The sequence below is a fragment of the Magnolia sinica genome, chromosome 6 (assembly GCF_029962835.1).
Source record: "Magnolia sinica isolate HGM2019 chromosome 6, MsV1, whole genome shotgun sequence".
NCBI classification, from domain to species: domain Eukaryota; kingdom Viridiplantae; phylum Streptophyta; class Magnoliopsida; order Magnoliales; family Magnoliaceae; genus Magnolia; species Magnolia sinica.
In genome coordinates, this window is record NC_080578.1 from 5,051,218 (window position 1) to 5,072,892 (window position 21,675).

The 21,675-nt window shown below is 40.2% G+C and overlaps 1 non-coding gene across 1 annotated transcript; it reads left to right on the forward strand.

Annotated features, from left to right (window-relative positions):
* Positions 1–5,696: 5,696 nt before the first annotated feature.
* On the forward strand, positions 5,697–5,803 carry LOC131250362 (small nucleolar RNA R71). Its single transcript, XR_009173285.1, has one exon. It is a non-coding gene; the product is annotated as a small nucleolar RNA R71 (small nucleolar RNA).
* The last annotated feature ends 15,872 nt before the right edge of the window (positions 5,804–21,675 follow it).

A 21,675-nucleotide genomic window follows, 5' to 3' on the forward strand; every position in this document is an offset into this window, starting at 1 on the left:
CCTATCTTAAATCCTTTCAATCATCCCAAGAATATGAAATCTCTAGTTATCTCATTTTCTTCATGTCATTTCTTCTTTTATCATCATATCCTCATTATTATAGACCACTCTTAGATGAAGATTCCCACCAGGTTTGCTTCATAACCTAAGGTATCGTACTTGTAATGGTAACAGTAACGGATACTTAGGTATCCTTACTCCGGATTACTGACACGATTGTTATGGTCATTGCATTCATGCTCTATAATAAAATTTTCTTTTTTCCATCACTCTTTTTTTTTCCTTTAATATTCTCTTTTAAACATATATCAATGGTACTAGTTCATTCAAACTTATTTGAATCAAAAGTTGTTATTCTAGTTCACATATCATATTCCTCAGTTAGCTAGGGTGTATTGTGAATTCAATATATCAAATTACAACTCACTTTAAACTAGTGATTAGATAATTGAACTCAAGTTTATAATTTTCAGTTGTCAGAATTCTAATTACTATCAACCTAGACTAAGTATTAACTTTGCCTTTGGAATTCGCATAATATCATGTTCATATTCTTGTATATAAAAATATTATTTTGAAAATGTTGAATTTTTTTTTCATAAACTTAAAAAAAACTTAAACCTAACTAAAACCTAAAAATAATAAAAATAATAATAAAATAAACTGAAACCTAAAAAAAACTTCACATGAATGACTATCCACACCCTCCAACCTAAAATCTACATTGTCCCCAATGTAATAATAATGTAATACAGAGAACAATAAAAATAAAAGAAAGGGTGGATAGTACCTGCCATGAAAAACTCACCTGCTATGTGACACTAAAAAAATTGAATATGATACAAATCCTACACAAATGCTCCGTCAGACCAGGAGCATCATTCTGAATATTCTGGTTCATGAAGAGGGACGGACTCCTCTCCTAAATGAAAGTTTTCCACATTAAGGCTTCAATCTCTGACCATTAACCTTGTACACATTGCCATTACGTGGATTCTCAATTTCAACAGCCCCATGAGTATAAACATTCTTCACAATGAAGGGTCCTGTCCATCTTGATCTTAACTTTCCCAGAAAGAACTGGAGACGGAAATTGTACAATAGGACCTTTTGCTGAGGTTCAAAATTCTTCCTCGGGATATTTTTGTCATAAAAAGCTTTGGTCCTCTCTTTGTAGATTTTAGAATTTTCATAGGAGTCTCTCCTTAACTCCTCTAATTCATTTAACTCTAATTTTCTTTGTCCACTTGCTTGATCCATATCAAAGTTTAATTTCTTTATTGCCCAGTAGGCTCTATGTTCCAATTCCACAAGCAAGTGGCAAACCTTTCCATATACCAATCTGTATAAAGACATTCCAATCGGGGTCTTATAAGCAGTCCTATAAGCCCATAAAGCGTCGGATAGTCTGAGGGACCAATCCTTCATATCTAGCCTTATAGTTTTCTCTAAAATATGTTTGATTTCTCGATTAGAAATCTCAGCTTGCCCACTCGTTTGTGGGTAATATGGGGTGCTCACTTTATGCTTGATGTCATATTTCTTCATCAAAGCCTCAAATATTTTATTGCAAAAGTGAGACCCGCCATCACTAATGATGGCCTTTGGAGTTCCAAATCTAGCAAAAATATTTTCCTTAAGGAATCGTATGACCACTTTATTGTCATTGGTCCTACTTGGAACTGCCTCAATCCACTTTGAAACATAGTCCACACCAACCAACATATAAAGAAATCCAAAAGAAGATGGAAATGGACCCATAAAATCAATACCCCAACAATAAAAAATCTTCAATGGTAAAATTGGGGATAAAGGCATCATGTTGCGCCGGGACACTCTTCCTAACCTTTAACATCTATCACAAGTAACACTGAAAGTATGGGTGTCTTTAAACATGGTGGGCCAGTAAAAACCATACTGCAAGATTTTTGCAGTGGTTTTCTTAGCAGAAAAATGGCCACCACATGCTTCCATGTGACAAAAAGAAATAACACTTTGAACTTCATCTTCTGGGACACAACGTCTAAAAATTTGATCAGTCCCATATTTATATAAATACGGGTCATCCTAGAAGAAGTTCCTAACCTCGGTTTCAAAACGCTTTCTATCATGTGACTTCCAATGATATGACATTTTTCCCGTTACAAGATAGTTTACTATATCCGCATACCAAGGCAATTTGGAGATCATAAATAATTTTTCATCAGGGAAAGTGTCCTAGATATGTATCTCTTCAGTGGAATCATCTAACACCAATCTAAAAAGGTGATCAGCCACTATGTTTTCTACTCCTTTCTTATCTTTTATCTCTAAGTTAAATTCTTGGAGTAGGAGGATCCATCTCAAAAGTCTCGGCTTTGCATGCTTCTTAGATAACAAATATTTCAAAGCCGAGTGGTCCGTGAAAATGACCACTTTGGATCCGAGCAAGTGGGACCTAAACTTATCCAAAGTAAAAACTACTGCAAGTAACTCTTTTTCAGTTGTTGAGTAGTTCACTTAGGCTGAGTTTAGAGTTCTACTCGCATAGTGAATAACGTAGGGTGTTTTTCTTTCCTTTGGCCCAAAACAGCCCCTATGGCATAACCACTTGCATCGCACATTAGTTCAAAAGGAAGTGTCCAATCTAGTGGACGCATGATAGATGAATGGTAAAGGATGATTTAATTTTATTAAAGGCACTTGCACACTCATCTGTCCACTTAAATGGAACATCCTTTTGAAGAAAATTAGTCAAGGGTATAGTAATGGCACTAAAGTCCTTGATGAATCTTCTATAAAAACCAGTATGCCCTATAAGTGATCTAATATCTCTAACAGTTCGGGAGATAGGTAGATTAGCTATAATGTCGAGTTTTGAGCGATGTACCTCGATTCCATTTTTACAGATAACATGGCCCAAAACAATTTCCTTTTGAACCATGAAATGACATTTCTCCTAATTTAAGACAAGGTGTTTCTCTTCACACCTAGACAAGACAAGAGATAAATTGTTGAGGCATTCCTCAAAACTACTCCCAAATACAGAGAAGTCGTCCATGAAAACCTCAAGAAAATTTCCAACCATATTTGAAAAAATGCTTAACATACACCGTTGAAAAGTTGCTGGGGTATTACACAATCCAAATGGCATCCGTTTGAAAGCAAATGTGTCAAATGGACAAGTGAATGTGGTTTTCTCTTGGTCTTCAAGTGTTATCTCTATTTGGTTATATCCATAATATCCATTAAGAAAACTATAAAAGGAGTGACCTGCTACCCTCTCTAAAACTTGATCAATGAATGGTAGAGGGAAATGGTTCTTCTTTGTGACCTAGTTCAATTTTCTATAGTCAATGCAAACACGCCAACCAGTGGTGACACGTGTTGGTATGAGTTCATTATTTGAATTCTACACAATAATTATTCCAAATTTCTTTGGGACTACTTGAGTTGGACTCACCCAAACACTATCAGATATTAGGTAGATGATTCTCACATCTAATAATTTGATCACCTCATTTTTTACAACTTCCATCATGTTTGGATTAAGACGCCTTTGAGGTTGTCTAATTGGTTTGGCGTCCTCATCGAGGTGGATCCAATGGGTGCATATGGAAGGGCTTATACCCTTGATGTCAGAAATGGTCCAGCCCAAGGCTCCTTTGTGGTCCCTTAGAACTTTCAACAATTTATCTCTTGATCCTTGTCTAAAAATGAAGAGATTACCACAGGATAAGTTTTATTTTCACCTAAGTATACATACTTAAGCTCATTTGGTAGTGGTTTTAAATCAAGCTTTGGATCATTGGTTGGTGAATGCAGAGATCGCAAGTCCTCGATAGATAGGATTTGAGTGCGCAGTCTCCATTAGTACATACCAATGTCCTGGGTGGTAGTGCTTTCATTATCATCAGAAATTTCAGAAGGCACTTTCTCTAAATCAAAATTTTTCAAGTCTCCAATGTCTTGAATCAATTCATCAATCAAACTAGGTTCTAATTCCTCTTCTCCTATCAAGCAGTCCATGAAATTCAACTCATGGATCTCATTATTATCAATAGGCTGCTTGCATAGATTGAAAATATTTAGATCTAGAGTCATATTACCAAAAGACAAGTTTATCATTTCATTCCTGTAATTTATGATTGCATTTGAAGTTGCTAGGAATGGGCGGCCTAAAATAATGGGAACTTGAGTGCTAGCATTTATACATGGTTTAGTGTCTAGTACAATAAAATTCATGGGGAAGTAGAATTTCTCCACTTAGACTAGCACGTCCTCTAAAATTTCCCTTGTTACCTTAATAGAGCGGTCAGCGAGTTGGAGTGTAATCGTGGTTGGTTTAAGCTCGCCTAACCCCATTTGTTTGTAAACCGAATAAGGTACTAAGTTGACACTTGCACCTAAATCTTGTAAAGCATGCTCAATTTGAAAATTCCTAATAATACAAGGAATAGTGGGACTTCCCGGGTCTTTGTATTTGGGTACAACCCTTTGTTGAATGATAGCACTCACTTTCTCAGTAAGGAAGGTCTTTTTGTACACATTTAATTTCCTCTTTACAGTGCATAAGTCCTTGAGATATTTAGCATATAATGGAATTTGTCTAATGACATCAAGCAGAGGAATATTGACAGTAACCTTTTAGAGCACATCCAACACCTCTTGATATTTCATGGGGACAGTTGGATTCCAAAGTCTAGATGGGAACGGAACTGGAGGCTCATATGACTTAGTCTCTTTATCCTTTTGTTGTTGCGACTCTTGAACCATAGCCGGTTCATCATTTGCTTGAGACAGTGGCTCATCCTCCGGTATTTCTACCAGTTGTATTATCTTGTTATCGACCTCTTTTCCACTTCTCAAGGTAATGATGGCCTTAGCTTGTTTATGATGTAGTTCACTTGGATTTGAGCCTCCAATGAAATGTGTGTTTCGAGGGTTTGGCACAGGTTGAGAAGGAAGGGTGCCTTTTTTCCTAGCATTTAGTTGAGTCTCAATCCTAGCCACAGCTATCTTTAATTCCTGATTTGATTGGATTAGAGACTGATTCATTTGAGCTTGAGAGTTCATGAATGTGGTCAATGCATCCTCCACAGATGATCGCTTTGGTGGGGGCACATATGGTGCATTGTTAGGTGCCCCAAGGAAGTTATTTTGTGGAGGTATTTGAGGTGCATTGGGCGCATTAATTTGTGGTTAATTCCTCCAACTAAGATTATGATGGTTACGCCAATTTGGATTATACGTGTTTCCCATTGGTTGCATAACTGACCTTTGGTAATTATTTATAGCATTTGCTTGATCATGCTCATGTGTGATATTTTGTACAACTGAGATTATTGGACAATCCTTTGTGTCATGGTCTGTACCACCACAAATGCTATAAAAATTACCTAAGTATTTTCTTTAACCATATCAACCTTCCTAATTCCAAGGCTTCGACCTTTCTAACCAATGCAACGAATTTTGCATTAAGGTCGTCTTCCTCTCTTAGGACATACATTCCCGCTTTCTCTCTAGGAACGGGTCTAGTTTGGTCTGATTTAGCAGAGACATCCCATGTCTGAGTATTCTCTGCTAACATATCTAGAAAATCCCAAGCCTCATTATGATCTTTGTCAAGAAAGGTTCCACCACACATTATCTCTATGAACTGACGAGTATCCATGGTGAGCCCCTTTCGAAAAGCATCAATCACGTGCCATGGTTCATTACCATGATGTGGACAAGTAATTAGAATGTCTTTGAAGCGCTCCCAAGCTTGAAAAAATAGTTCATTCCCCTTTTGGGAAAATGACATGATTTCTTGTTTTAGTGCATTTGTTTTGTGCTCGGGAAAGAACTTTTTCAAAAACTCTCTACTTAAGGCTTGCTATGAAGTGATGGTATTAGGTCTTAGAGAGTTGAGTTTTGCTTTAGCCCGATCCTTTAGAGAAAATGAGAATAACCTAAGCTTAAGTACATCCCTATTGCCATTGTTTACTTGTAACGTTGCAATTACTTTCTCAAAGTCCTTAAGATGTAAGTAGGGGCTTTCAGAATCTAAGCCATGAAATTTAGGAATTAATTAAATCACACCTAATTTAAAATCAATGTTCCCTGTGTGAGCAGGGAACACTATGCAAGATAGTAAAGTTGATCTCTCAGGGTGTAAATGTTCACATAAAGTCTATGGTTGGTTTAACACATTCCTATGAACTTCATTTTCATCCTCAAGAGGAGGATTATTTTGATTTATAGTTGGATCTGGCATATTTGGATTTGGATTATCAACTGGGTCTGCCATGGAATCCAAGTGATGTTGAGTGCCTCTTCTAAGTGAATGATCAAGGCCTGGAACTAGTCCCCCTTTAGAGGAGAGTCGATTGTTTTGATCCCTACTCCAATGGGACATAAACCATCCACACCACACAACAAATACCACTAATTCAAATCGCAAGCATAATACTTAAAATAAAAATAAAAACTTAAATCAACAACCCAGGTGGCAGGGCCAATCATGAGGGTTCAGTCCACAAAGCAAAATAAATCAACAACCTAGGTGGCAGAGCTGACCGTGAGGGTTCAGTCCACAAAGCAAAATAAATCAATAACCCAGGTGGCAGGGCCAACCATGAGGGTTCAGTCCACAAAGCAAAATAAATCAACAACTCAGGTGGCAGGGCCGACCATGAGGGTTCAGTCCACAAAGCAAAATAAATCAACAACTCAGGTGGCAGAGCCGACCATGAGGGTTCAGTCCACAAAGTAAAATAAATCAACAACCCAGGTGGTAGAGCCGATCATGAGGGTTTAGTCCACAAAAAAATAAATAAATAAATAAAATAAATAAAAGTAAAACTAATGCAGAAATTAAACTATGCTAATCTGGAAAATAGATTCAGCGGATGATCTTTGTGATCAAACAGCAACTGTAGGACAACCATAGCACTTGGGTGATAAAATCCCAAGCAGGGCAACCTTATGTCATAATTAGTGCCTGAAAGACCCAACTGAATTTATTTTCAAAAAAAGAAAAGAGAAAAAAATAAAAAAAAATCTACAGAAAATCTGGAGGGTTTAGAAGAAAACTTACCTTAGTTATCTTGCACAAATCTGATCTATCTCAGCATCTCCCCGGCAACGGCGCCAAAAACTTGATTGCTTGCCTCCAAGTGAAGAGGTTCATAAGTAATATCTTATGAATACAGGGTCGATCCCACAGGGAGATGAATTGCGAGAAGGAAAAAATCAAATGCAAAATAAACTAAGTAATAAAAACTAAACCGATGATTTGATTTTGGGATTTTTGAATGGATGTAATTCAACTAAATAAAATAACACCCAAGCTTCAAAGTTCCATACATAGGTTAATGTTTCAAAATCATGATGACTTGGATAACACAACTAGGATCTGATCACTATGGTCAGCCTAATCGGAAAATAAAACACTTTAAATATTTTAATGAATGATATAAAAGATTAGAAAATAATGGATTTGCACCATTGACATATATTCTCAAGCGCCAGTAATTTTAAGTATTCAATATCTATAGGATAATGAATATCAAAGAAATATAACAGGTTGAAAACCTCTCCTATCTAGGAAATCTAATTAATCTAGGGTAAGCCTATCCATCAATGTAGATCTCATATGATGGAAACATATGGATCTTACAAGAGGATAAAAAATAAAACCTAAATAATAGATAATATGCATACACCATTATTCTCATCATTAAAATAATCAATCATCATAATCTTAAAAAATTATTAAACCCATGTGCTTCCCTTCTAGCTTGGGCTAGAAGGAACTTAGAAACACATAATTAAATTGCAGAAATAAAAAGCAACAAGAAAAAAAGAAGAAAAAAATGCAAATAGAAAGGATCTAAAATAAATAAAAAATAACTTATAAAGTTTTAATAAAACTAAAAACTCTTAAAAAACCCTAAATATTACTCTTGAATACTTCTAATGATCTTTTTGAATGCCCTAGGAGGCCCTATTTATAAGTAGGAAACTCCAATTTTCGTACAAAGTTGAAAACGCTAGAAAACGCCTCAAATATACGTATTTTTCTAAAATAAACTTTTCGCTGCATAGTTTGTTTGAAACAAACTTCCTGCTGCGCAGTTTTTCAAAATAAACTTCACAGCTTCAGAATACACTTTTTCAGGACGATTTCAAGATTCTTCACTTCAAATCTTCGATTCTCTTCATTCCTCGCTTGGTTTTCTTGGATCTTTGGCATGTGAATTCTTCAATCTTGATCTCCTAAGATCCATCCCTTGCCTTGGTGATTTTTGAGCATCAAATTCTTACTTTTTAACATCCTTTTTCAATCCAAGCTCTTAAATTCACCTTGCAACACATACATGAGTAAGATAGAATATTAAGATGATTTATGTTCATAAAACCAAGATATAAATGGGAAAAATTATGCAATATTTAAGTCTCAACAACGGTGGGCATCTAAATAAATCCGGACCTTCGATCTAAGGCCTACTCAAGCGTCCCTAGATTAATCCGAACCAACGGAAAGAAACAATACGAGGGAAAACAAATCATAAGGAGATTTGCTATTAAAACAGAGGTCATTTTCCCCGTCAGAAGATCGACCGTCCACTCCTCATTGACCATCCGTTCCGTGATCCAAAACAGACCATTAGGAACTGTAAGACCCGTATTCTCGCCCGTACTGTTTCGTAAATTTTCACGGTCCTCCCAGTCGAATTTCAACGACCCGTAGGTAGCATTTGCGCACGCTCTTGAGTCACATCCTATAAACCTGAACTGACTCAAGCTGAGACCTATGTCATTGCGACCGCGCCGTTGCTGCGGTTCCGACGATGCGTCTTGTGCGTCAATACGACGCTCAGATTATGAGATCCGGCCCGTGCATTATCTCAGCCTTTGATCGCTTGATTGTGGGACCCACCTTGTACTTCCCTAGAAACATTAATTACTATGATGTCACCCTAGGGGTGACATCACCCTACCCTACCTTAGCCATAACTCATAAATAACCACCCATTCCCTTTCCCCATAAGTCAACTCATTAATTACCTATAAACCATCACTTCTCTCTCTCTCTCCTATCTCTCTCTCCCTCCCTCTCTCTTCCTCACTCTCCATTGCAAAAGCCATGGACGTCCAACCATCCCAAAAATCCAACCACCATCTACCTTAGATCCCCACCAATCCAACCTCTAGATTGTCATCTTCACCGTTGAAAGAGCTTCATAGAAGCATTGGAGTATATGGGAAGAAGAAAAAGAGTAAAGTGGGTGCTTCTTCTCTCTCCCTCTCCCTTTTTTTTATTTGTTTGGTGTGAAGATGTGATTGTGTGGTCCATCTAATTGGTTGTGTGATGTTCAAACCGTTCATCAAATGGACCTCACTTTAATGTATATATTACCCACATCATCTAACCATTTGGGTGGCCCACCTGGACAGCATGTCTGTGGGTGAGGCCCACCTTAATGTATGTTTGAGCAATGTCCAGCGTCTAGGGACGCTGGACGCTGTAACTGTGAAGTGTTCGCTGACGGCGGGTGTATTGACGTCCGAGAGCAAAACAAAAAAAAAAAGAGATTTTTAGGTGGGCCACTTATGTAGGCCCCACCTTGATATATGTTTCTAATCCAAGCCGTCCATTATGTTCCCCAGCTCATTTCAGGCGTTGAACCGAAAAATGAGGTTGATCTGGTTTCCTGGCGGGCCATAGTTTAGGAAACAGTGCTCTTACCTTTGATTTACTTCCTGATGCTCCCGAATACCAAAAACAGCCCAATCTTAGACTCGTTGGGATTGTATCAAGCCATGGTGACCAATGGATGGATTGGATTCGTCCGAGGTGGGCCCCACCTACACAATAGCACCGAAATTTAGTTTTAAAAAAAAAAAAAAAACAAGCAGTACAGCAGCAGCAGCTGCTGCTGTCAGAGCACGCAGCAGGCGGCTGACGGACGGGCGGACGGACTGGGGCTCACGGCCCCAGCTGTGGGTCCCACCGTGATACGTTTCGACCATCAACACCATGAATTTGATGGGTCCCCGCAAACCAAGTGTCCATCCCAAAAATCAGCCTTATACGGGACTCAAGCGGGCCACACCATCTAAAATCATGTGAAAACATGTCTAAACATATAAAATCATTTGGTGGGGCCTACTTGAGTTTTGAATGTGATTGAAACTTGGTTTGTACCTCTAAGTTTATGGGACACATAGAATGGACGGAGTAGATCGGGTTAATGTGGGTTCCACCTAGGATAAAAGAAAAAAAAAAAAAAAAGTATGCATGTATATACGTTGACGTCCAGACTCCCTGGACGTCCAACGTTAAACGTTAAATAGAGGGCCCCTCTTGGCCCCAATTGTGGACCCTACCATGATGTATGTTCTACATCTATGCCGTTCATTTAATAGGTTCCCTTTTATGATGCGTTGGTTCCAAAAATCAGTCATAAAAAGTTCTCGGATGGCCCACACCCTCACCTTTCATGCGGTGGTATGCCAAGCCACATGGAATCAATTGCTGGGGTCCACATGCAGCTTGGATCCACCTGAAACTTGGTTTGGACCCTTAAATTGGTGGGACACACACAGTGAATGGGTTGGATTTGTGAACTACATCACGGTGGACCCCAGGACCACATAACCGTACCAAAAGTTCGATGGACAAATAAACATTACAGTGGCTCAGTACACGTGACCTTTCAACAGGGTGGATGGAAATTGAATGTTAGAGTGGGCCCTTGCTCATGTGACCTTATGATCAGTTGGATGGCAAATAAATATTACAGTATCAACAGTTTGGATGCAAGTAAATATTGCAGTGGGTTTCATGATTGTGTGACCCCATCAACAGGTTGGAAGAAAAATAAATATTGTAGTGGGCCCCAAGTCTATAGGACCTTATCAACAGGTTGGATGCAACTAGATATTATAGTGGCCCAGGTTGGATGATAAATAAATATTACGATGGGCCCAAGGTCCACGTGACCTTATGAATAGATTGGATTGCAAATAAATAATACAGTGGGCCCTAGGCCCATATGACCCTATGACTAGTTTGGATGGAAGATAAACATCATGTTGGCCCCAGTTTGGATGGACAGTATGTTGGGCCCTAAGTTGGGTGGAAAATAAACATTTTGGTGGGTCTTACTTAAGACCTATTTATGTATGTGTTGTGTCCACAATTGTGGACCTCCATCATGGAACATGTGACTTACCTATACCCTTCATCCCTATGGGACCCACCATGAGGCATGTGTTTCATCCAACCGTCCAACCATTTTTGGAAAATATTTTTTTTTGGTTTGGGACGAAAATAAGACAGATTTACTTATCAAGTAGACCATAGTGCATGGTGAGGATTAAACGACTATCTTTGAAATCCTTGAGATCTTATGATTAGATTGGGTGAGAAATAAATGTTATGGCGGGCCTTGAAAATTTTAGTAGTGGAAATCATTATCACCACTTATATTTGAGTGTGGCTCATTTGATATACACGTGGCCACGTGGTGTGACCCACTTACCATATTTATGGCCCATTGTTGAGGCCCACCTTGTTATATATGAGGTCCCTGTGATACGGCCCATTAGATGTATTTAGGGCTCATGGGTCGAGGCCCAATATGATGTATATAAGGCCCCTTTCAATGTGTGATTCCACCATGATAAATGTATTGTATATCCGCACCATCTACCTGTCTTGATGGCGCAGGGCCCGCTTGCTGCATGTGCTGGGCCCGCCTACACTGTACAGGCCCACCATGCTGTGTATACTTCACCCACACCGTCCACTTGTGCGGCCCGCCTAGATGTTCGTATTTTGTATCCACCCCATCCATAATGTTGGGATAGTGCTGGACAATGTTTGGTTGGCGCCGAATTGCATGGATATGTTTGTACAAGTGCTGATCATCATATGTGGGCCATAGGTGTAGTGATACACATGTTATACCTATAACTATTGAAATGATTTTTTTTTTGGTGCGGCCCATATAAAGAGGCCCACCTTGATGTATTAGTGCGGCCCATTGCGACGTATTTCTGACCCGTATGTCGCGGCCTATTGTGATATGTTTCCGACCCATTTATTGAGCCCCGACTTGAATTGCATGAGGCCCATTGGTGCGGCCCAATGATGCGACCCACCGTGATGTGTATATTAGGCCCAATGGTGCGGCCTAATGTATCGACCCACCGTGATGTATAGGCCCACCTGTGATGACTGTTTAAGGCCCACTTGTTGGATATTTGGGCCCACCTTATGTTTGACTCTATGTGGACTACTCCTTGGGAGCAATGTTAGTTAAATGTCTACATTGCTGGGCAGTGATGGTTAGATGTCCACATTGTGACCCTTCCTTAGACCTTATCAGGCCCATTCTCATCATTCTCTTAGTGGGTTAACCCAAATAAGTGGGCCCCATTTACCACGGACGGATGGCTCCATGCTACCAGATTTGATATAACCACGGCCGAGGGCTGATCTTTATATTATGGTTGATCAGATGTTCATCTATGGACCCAATCTTGTCTATGTGACCGGTCGTCGGTGTTGATTATCGATGCTGATTGTCGGTGCTAATTATCGATGTAGATTATTGGTTTTGATTGTCGAGGCCGATTCTGAGTATCGAATTCGATTGCCGAGGCTGATTGTCGAGACCTACATGATGTATATGTGACCCGTAATTGAGGGTCATTGTGATATGTATTAAGCCTATGATGCATGGTCCATTTAATGTATTCAAGACCCATGTGTAGGGCCCACATGTTCTGTATTTGAGGCCCATGGGCAAGGCCCATTGTGATGTATTCATGGCCCATGGGCAAGGCCCATTGTGATATGTATTAGGCCCATGAGCAGGGTCCACCTGTTGTGTATATGTGGCCCTTGAGTAAGACCCATTGTGTTATATATTAGGCCCTTGTGTGAGGTCGTGGGCCCATTATATGTTTGACTCTATGTAGGCCATTCCTTGGGGGCAATGTTGGTTAAATGTCCACATGGTCGAGGTCGATTATCGATGCTGATTGTGGATACCGGTTATGAGTATGTGACAGCATAGCATCATGATACATGCCCATACGCATCATCTGCATGTTTGTTATGAGAGGTGGTTGATCATTGCATATGTCATTGAGCATGTTGTTATGAGACTCCCTGATAGGTGGAGGTTATCTCACATGAGCACGCGGTATGTGCAGGACTGATGCATGACTGGATTGTATGACTCATGCATCTCGCATTACAATTACTGTATGCCCTAGCGACATCAGGGCCGTAGCCTCCACAGGCATATCGTGGATGGCCAAATAGGACACCGAAAATGTTTGGTTCTAGCATACGGGCGCCATAGATGTCCCTGGGTGAAAATCCCTAAACCTCCGTGGCCAGGAGACGCCCCAACGTCGAGACCGAGTGGATACATGAGCGCCCGAGTGCCGAATACCAGGAGGTCGCGTCTCCCACTGTGTCGTGGTCGGTTGGGAGGGGGTGTGGCCTTACTCGCCCGAGGGTAGGGGGTAATACTAGGCTGAGTTTGACCAGCTCGTGAATGGGTCCGCTATCGACGTGCCGGATAGGTATTGGCGGACTATTGGCAAGGCGGATAGTGAGGTTTCTTATGCTCACTTGGACTGTGCGGCTGGGAGAGCGACAGTGCCATTTGGAGTGTACTAAACCCCGGTGATGATCCTAGAGATGAACTGTACTGATATGTGGATTTAGTGAGTAGGAGTTGCATACTCATTCATGCATTAATTCATTCACTATCCATTCAGGTTGGTGGTGCGCAACTATTTGTTACGAGTGCTTTCGCAATGGCCAGGATTTCGGTTGGGGCGCGCGACTAACCTGAGATCAGGAGTTTACCACATTGAGTCTAACTATCCAAATTTAGGTATGGGACTGGTTTGGATAGAAGTCCCTTGTGATGGACCCCATAGCCTGCGATACTACGTACCATCATCCCGACTTCACACTCCAGCATGGTCATTCCATTCGCACCGCATATTGCATTACATCCGCATCATATGGTATGGTTGATGCTATTCATTTTACTTATCAGGAATGTATATTGCATTGCATCCTCTGCATCTGATATTTGGCTCCCTACGACTCTTCATTTGCATACTGATTTGTATTGTGTATTTTAATATTGTATGATTTATGCACTTATCAATATTTTCGCTTACCTTGTTAGCGTGTGATTTATGACTTTGTCAGTATTTCTGCTTACTCTAATAATTCATGATCTTGTTCGTATATCTGTTTATTCTGATATTGTACAATTTATGGAGCACCAGTATTTCCGGTCTTGTATGATGATGGCACTGTATTGAATACTTGGCACTTATCTTATGCACACACTTACACCACCCTCTAAGCTTTCTATAAGCTTATGCACGATAGATGCGTGCAGGTGTTTTTAGGTTGCAGTAGCGTTGAGCTTGGAGCGTGCAGTTGTATTATGGAGCTTTGATTTCGATATATGTATTTCCCTTTCAGCATTGTATTCAAATGATTATATTAGTGGATATGTGATGATGATGTTGCCTTTATGATTTGGGTATACTTGTGGTTGTGCTTATTACGAGATAAATGTACATTGGCAAAAAAAAAAAAAATCCTCCTTGTAGGATCCCAGGATCGGAATCTGGCGTATGAACGCTAGGATCCGAGAATGGGGTACTACGGTGGCTGTCGGCACCAGATTCGGCAATCGGGATTCCTATGAATCCGATTTCCGGGTTTGGGGCGTGACAGGAACAACGTAAGATTAGAAAGAAAAACCCATACGGAGGAAGATAGCTGCGAACTGCCTTATGCAGTCCTCCCGCACCGGACACTCCACGTACAAACTACGCTGAAATAGTCTAGAAACCCCTTACACCTATAAAAGCCATGCATCGGACTGAAAAGGAAAAAAGAAGAAACGGCAAGAGAGAGAGAGAGAGAAACAAGGAGAGAGAGAGAAAGAGAGTGGTCTGTTCGCGAAAGAGAGAGGGAGCTCTGTCCGTCCAACAGTTTCCAGGGAAGAAAGGAGAAAGAAAGGAAAAGGAAGAAGAAAACAAAAGGAGGAAAGAAAGAAAATAGAAAGGAAATAAAAGAAAAGAGAAAGGAAGGAAAGGAGGAGAAGAAGAAAGAAAGGAAAAGAGAAGAAGAAAGAAAAGAAAAGAAAAGGGAAAGAAAGAAAAGAGAGAAAGAAAGAATAGAAAGAAAGGGAAAGGAAAGAAAAAGAAAGAGAAAAAGAAAAGAAGAAAGAAAGGAAGAAGAAAAAGAAAGAGAGAGTGGGGGCGTGTGCTTATTGATTGGCGACTCACTGAGTCACCAAACGAGTTCGGGTTCGAGTCACATTTTCTCAACACCGTTGAGGTGAGGGTTTTATCCTTTAAGCTTTCGATAATTTAAGTTGATATATTTATCCTGTCCCTTTTGCCTTCATGTTATTTTATCGCTCCTTTTTATATTACTTTTGTCTTAATTGAGTTGATGCATTTTATCTCGCCTTTGTACGCCTTTTATCTAATCTTAAATTTCTATTACTTTCCCTCTGTTTACATTTTAAATTGATATCATCAATTATTGGCCCTTTTGAGATTTTTACATGATATTCATTGCAAGAGGCTTTCCTGAGTTTATGTGAGGTTATGGATACAAGCCTTGCTCTTGCCTTTAATCCCTCAGTTCGAGTTGGCCTTCATCACTTGCTTCTTATTTGAGGTGGTTATTGTTACTCACAGATGGCCTTAACCACTCTCCTCAAATCGAGTTGACCTTCATCACTCGCCTCTTATTCGAGCTGGTTATTGTTACTCGCCTCTTTATACCTTAAGGGCTTGGCAGGTGTCTTGATATTCTTAACTGACCATGGATAAAAGAATTATCTCTTGATGCAAGTATTATGATGGGAATCCCTCCTCTAGCGACCGATTAAATATCATAGACGTACTGCATTTTCGGTAGTGGCCCTGGGGCGACACATAATTTCCATGTTTCTTAGGTTGATGGTGTCCTGGTTGGTGTACGTGAGATATTCTATATACGTAGTACATCAATTCCAAGTTATGGGGGGTTGGTTGTCGCAAATAGTCACTCCAATCTATGGGGGCGTATTCTCCCGGTTCGTGTGTTGTGGCCATCTTAGGACAACCGCGTAAAGCCATATTAGGCATGGGACACACCGGCGAATATCCATAGTATGGGATGCGGGTCGAGTCGGATAGTTCTAATCATATTCTACATTGTGGCAATCGCTAAATGTGATACACCGCATATACTTTGCTAGGCATGCATCTCATATAGATTGTTTGCGCATTGATATCGCTTATAGTGTGGATTACTTGACGTATCAGAACATTTATTTTACTTTCATGAATCTCTTGAATTACTATTAATCTTAAAGGATAACCTTCACTATGAGTAGGGCGTTGACCCTCTCCCAACCGTACAGTCAATGCAGGTGATGTACAGATTGAAGACTTAGAGAACTACTTCCGTATAGAAGATTATACAAAAGAATACGAAGATAGTTTATTTATTTAGCCTTGTACTTCCATTGCGAACTCGATGAATGTACTAAACTTTCCTTAAGAAGGCATTAATTATTCTTTTTTACTTTGATAAAATATAATCAATACAGTTGATTTTATTCTTGTGAATGTTACCTTCCTAAATGTATCTAGATGCGATCCAAATGAAAAAAATAGGGTGCGATTTTCAAAAGTATCTAAGTTTATACATTATTAATACCCAATTTTCTAGGGCACGAGTATGAACTCTAGCCATGAAATCTCGGTATGTTACAGTAACCGCCTAAATAGATTAACCGTTCATAAAAAATCACACTGAAAATCCTCCTTATAGGACCTCAGGATCGGAATCTGGCATATGGGTGTTGGGAGCCGAGAATGGGATACTACGGAGGCTGTCAGCGCCGGATTCGACAATCAAAAATTTTGTGAGCCCGGTTTCCTAGTTTGGGGTGTGATAATAACAAAGTCTGCTACAAATCTGATTCAATATAATTATCATAAATAAAATTGAATTTGTATGCTAGAATTGGTCCGATCGGATAAGATTTACATATGGTTCCAATACAATTCTCACAATTAGAGTTTTTATCTGTACAACAACTTTTGAAAATAAATGAATAATTACAAGATGATTGACTCAATGAGTCGGCTTATATTACAATTATACTATACATTGCTTTCAAATTAACTATCTAAGAAACAACTTACCTGTGATAGGATGTAATTATGCATACTAAGACCCTGGATATTAATTAATGGTCAAATTGATTTTTAATGAGCCTCATGGAAAGATTTACTTACCGTAATGCAGGTTTACATAGATCAGACGGTGGTGGTGTAGATGAAGAAGACAATCATATCAAAATCTGGATTGATGCATTTTGTGATACTGACAGTTGTGGATGGTTCTTACGGGCCGTACAAAGCTTGTGGGCCCCACAGATTGAAGCTTTGGATTGATTTTGTTGGTCGATTCCAAAGTTAGAAGGTGCAGCTACCAGTAGCATAAAATTGAGAAGTAGGAAGAAAAAGATTTTTAGAGATTCTAATGGTAAGCCTTTCAACGGTTGTGAATTAATGAGTGAGCAGGCTGGAATCACTGAGGAGATTTATATATGAATGAGTCTGGGAGAGGAAGGAACGTGTTTGAGCATGATTTCATGCACAAGGCAGATTTCTGCTTTTGATTATTGTAACCGTGAGGAGTGGGTGGTGATGTAGGGTCCACCATAATGGCTGAGAGAAATCAGGCTATTAATCAAGTTCTACAGGTCCTGGTGCTAAAAAATTTTAGTTCAAATCAAGCTTCAAGGTAAGCCATGTAAAATGTTCTTAGGTAAATGATTTCAAGGGCTAGGGTTAATCAAGGGTCCAGGTTCATTGGACGGTTTATATTGGGGAGTGGGTCCCACCACGATGATGACATGCATGGTGGATGGGTTCACGTTCGCAACTGTACTGCGGAGAAGAAGGAAGGAGAGAGAGTTGTGGAGAAGAGATTTGGTTTGTGGGGTGACGTGCGTCAACACGTCACTTTTGTATTGGTTTTTGTTTTTACTTTTTGTTTGAGAGTGGGCCCCACGGGAATGATATGACAAATCCACACCGTTCATCAGTTTTGCCTGTCAAAGTTAGGGCATGTGCCTAAAAATGAGGGTCATCTAAAGCTCATGTGGGCCACACCATAGGTAACAGTAGAACCCACTGTTTAAAAAAAAAAAAACAGTCACAAGGAGCCACTGCAAAATTTCATATGGTGGGGTTTTTCCTCCAAAGATGAGTTGCAAAATGGAGGTTCTTTTGTCTTCCTGCACAGAACATACCATGAGTTCGTTTTTCCCACTCAAGCGGTTTAACCATGGACGTGTATCGTACTATCGGTCTATAGAATACAAACTGTTGATCCATTTCACCGACTCATTTTACGATATGGGCCCCAACATCAGGGAGATCCAAAAGTCTAGTGGGCCACACCATATGGAACAGTAGAGATTGCACACCTGCCATTGAAACCTTCTCAAGGCCATAAAAGTTTTAGATCAGGCTGATATTTGTATTTTCTCTTCATCCCTTAAAGAATGTATTGAATGGTGTGGTCCACTGTGTTAGGGGCCGTTGCACAAAACCTTAGGATCTAGCCTCCTAAAACACCAAAATTATGGGATATAATAAAGCAATGAAATCAATCAAAGCATAAACCTCACAGCACAAGAGATTTTTACGTGGAAAACCCTCAAAGAGGTAAAAACCACGGGACCTCGTCAAGAGCAACAATTCACTATGAAGTAGAACGTTATAACCGATCACAAGAGCACACCACTTGGATCAAACCTTCTTCACTCATGCAGGAGTGGATGAACAATAAGAGAATAATGAAAAACGGAGAGATCTCACCGATTACGAGGACGTAGAAGCGCTGAGACGTCAACTACAAAGTAGATCACCTCTACGAGCAGAACCTCCCTTCCACAAGCTTCCTCTCTCTCTTTTTCTCTTTCTCTCACCCTTTGATAGCCCTAAACTCTTTAGTAAACCCTTATAAAGCTTTAGAAAACTCTCTTGCATTACCCTAGAATAACCCTAGGACCCCTATTTATAGTTTAGGCAACTTCTCTTCCTCATTACGGTGAAAACCGCATCAAATTTTCGCATCCCTCATAAAATCGGACTGAATCTGCGTAACCTCAACTAGTCAAGTAGGGTCCTCAACTGATCGAGCAAACCTTCGACTGGTCGAGCAGCGCGGAAGAATTAACATAATTGGTCACTAGACTTCGAGTCGAGCCAAGCCTCGACTGGTCGAGGACCACCCTTGATCGATCGAGCGAGGCACTCGACCGGTCGAGCCTGAGAAGAAAAATTCCCATCAAATCTTCCCTTTTTCGACTCTGAAGAAATTTGTCATTTTCAAGCTAGCCAGGTTTCTACAAACTTCAAACTTGCCCTTGAGCAATGCCTTGATCATCATGTCTGACTCATTATCGTCTGTGTGGACCTTCTCAAGCTGTAACGCCTTCTGTTCCAAAGTATCCTTGATCCAGTGATACAGAATCTCTATGTGCTTCGACTTGGAGTGCTAACTTGGATTCGTGCTCAAGTATATAGCACTTTGACTATTGCAATAGACCACGTGCTGCTCCTGCTTCAGGCTAAGTTCCTGTAAGAACCTCTTTATCCAAAGCATCTCTTTGCATGCATTTGTGACCACAACGTACTCGGCTTCTGTCGTCGACAATGCTACGACCTTCTGTAGCTTGCTTTACCAAGAGACCGCTCTCCCTATAAACGTAAATATGAACCCTGATGTAGACTTCCTGGAGTCTATGTCATCTGCCATATTTGCATCTGTGTAGCCCTCTAACACAGGTTTTTTGTCACCATAACATAGGCTTAACCTGGATGAGCCTCTTAGATACTGCAGTATCCATTTCACCATATCATAGGTGTGGTTCTTATGCAAGGATTCCAACTCCTCTTGCATAGATTTCAACCACTCCCTCTTATGCTCATTGGCTACGGCCTCTGAATAATCTTCTAGCTCTCCCCCATCAGTGAGCATAATGTACTTATGCGGCGAGTACCTCTTGGACAGTTGTCTGTCTCTAGATGACCTCCTTACCTATGGCTCAACAGGTGGATCAGCCCGGTCCATCTTCTATAAGAACTCCCTCGTCCTCTGCACCTTGTTGTACTCCCCCGTCATCAGGCACCACAGGAGGAATAACCAGATTCATATCCTCTAGCTCTCCTGAACTAGGTTGCGTCTTTTTTGGCTTACAAATGTCTTCAATACATTGGTCTTCAAAGAAAACCACATCTTTGTTCCTGACGAACTTCTTCTCAGTCGGATCCCATAATCTGTAGCCGAACTTTCATCATCGTACCCTAAGAACACACATTGCCGATCTTCGTATCGAGCTTAGACCTCTCATCCTTTGGTACCTGAACGAATGTCCTGCATCCAAACACCCTGAAATGACTGTATGACGGATCTTGTCCAGTCCACACCTTCTCAGGTACTTCTCCATTCAACGGGGCTGATGAAGACTTATTTATCAAATACACTGCCGTGTGCATTACTTCTCCCTAAAACGTCTTGGACAACTTCGCATGAGATAACATGCATCTGATTCTCTCTACAATGGTGTAATTCATTCGCTCAGCCACACCATTATGCTGGGGGGTCTTGGGAACTATCTATTCATGCCGTATACCTAGGGACTTACAATACTTTTGAAAGTCACCGATGTATTCACCACCATTGTCAGTGTGGATGCACTTTAATGATTTACCTGTCTTTCTCTTGACCATAACATGAAACAATTTAAACACACCAAAGACCTTATCCTTGGATTTCAAAGCATAAACCTAAACCCTCCTAGATGCATCATATATAAAAGTGACAAAATACAATGCCTCACCTAAGGTTTTTGTCCTCATAAGACCACAAACATTAGAATAAATAAATCTAATGCATACATTTTATTAACATGAGAAGCAGATTTAACAAATGAAACTCTATGTTGTTTCCCTGATAAACAATCAATACATGTTTTGAGAGGTATATCTATCACATCTGGAATGAGTCGCTTCTTTGCTAGTAGCTGAAACTCTTTTTCACTCATGTGACCTAGACGCCTGTGGCACATGTCAATAGATGAATCTTCCGCTGCATTCAACCCACCCTTGCACACACTGACACTTGCCTTGTAAATGGTGCAATACTTCTTTCCTCTGGCCGCAATTAATGAACCCTTAATGAGCTTCCAGCGCTCACCAACAAATCGGCTTTCATAGCCATCATCATCCAAGTTTTCCGTCGACATCAAGTTGAAGCGAATGTCTAGAATGTGCCTCACATCCCTGAGAACCAATGTACAGCTTACATCAGTCTTCACACAAATATCACTGACCCTTATGATCTTCAATATGCCAGAATTTTCCATCTTTACGGTCCAAAAGTTACTTGACTTGTAGCTTGTGAAGAAATCCCTGCATTGAGTCACATGAAACGAGGCTCCTGAGTCTATCACTCAATCGATGTCCTGACTCGTAGCCATAAGACACACATCATGATCTGCTGAAAGAATAACTACAATGTCGTCATCTGAAGCGACTGCAATGGAGTCTGATTCATCTTCCTTCTCCTTT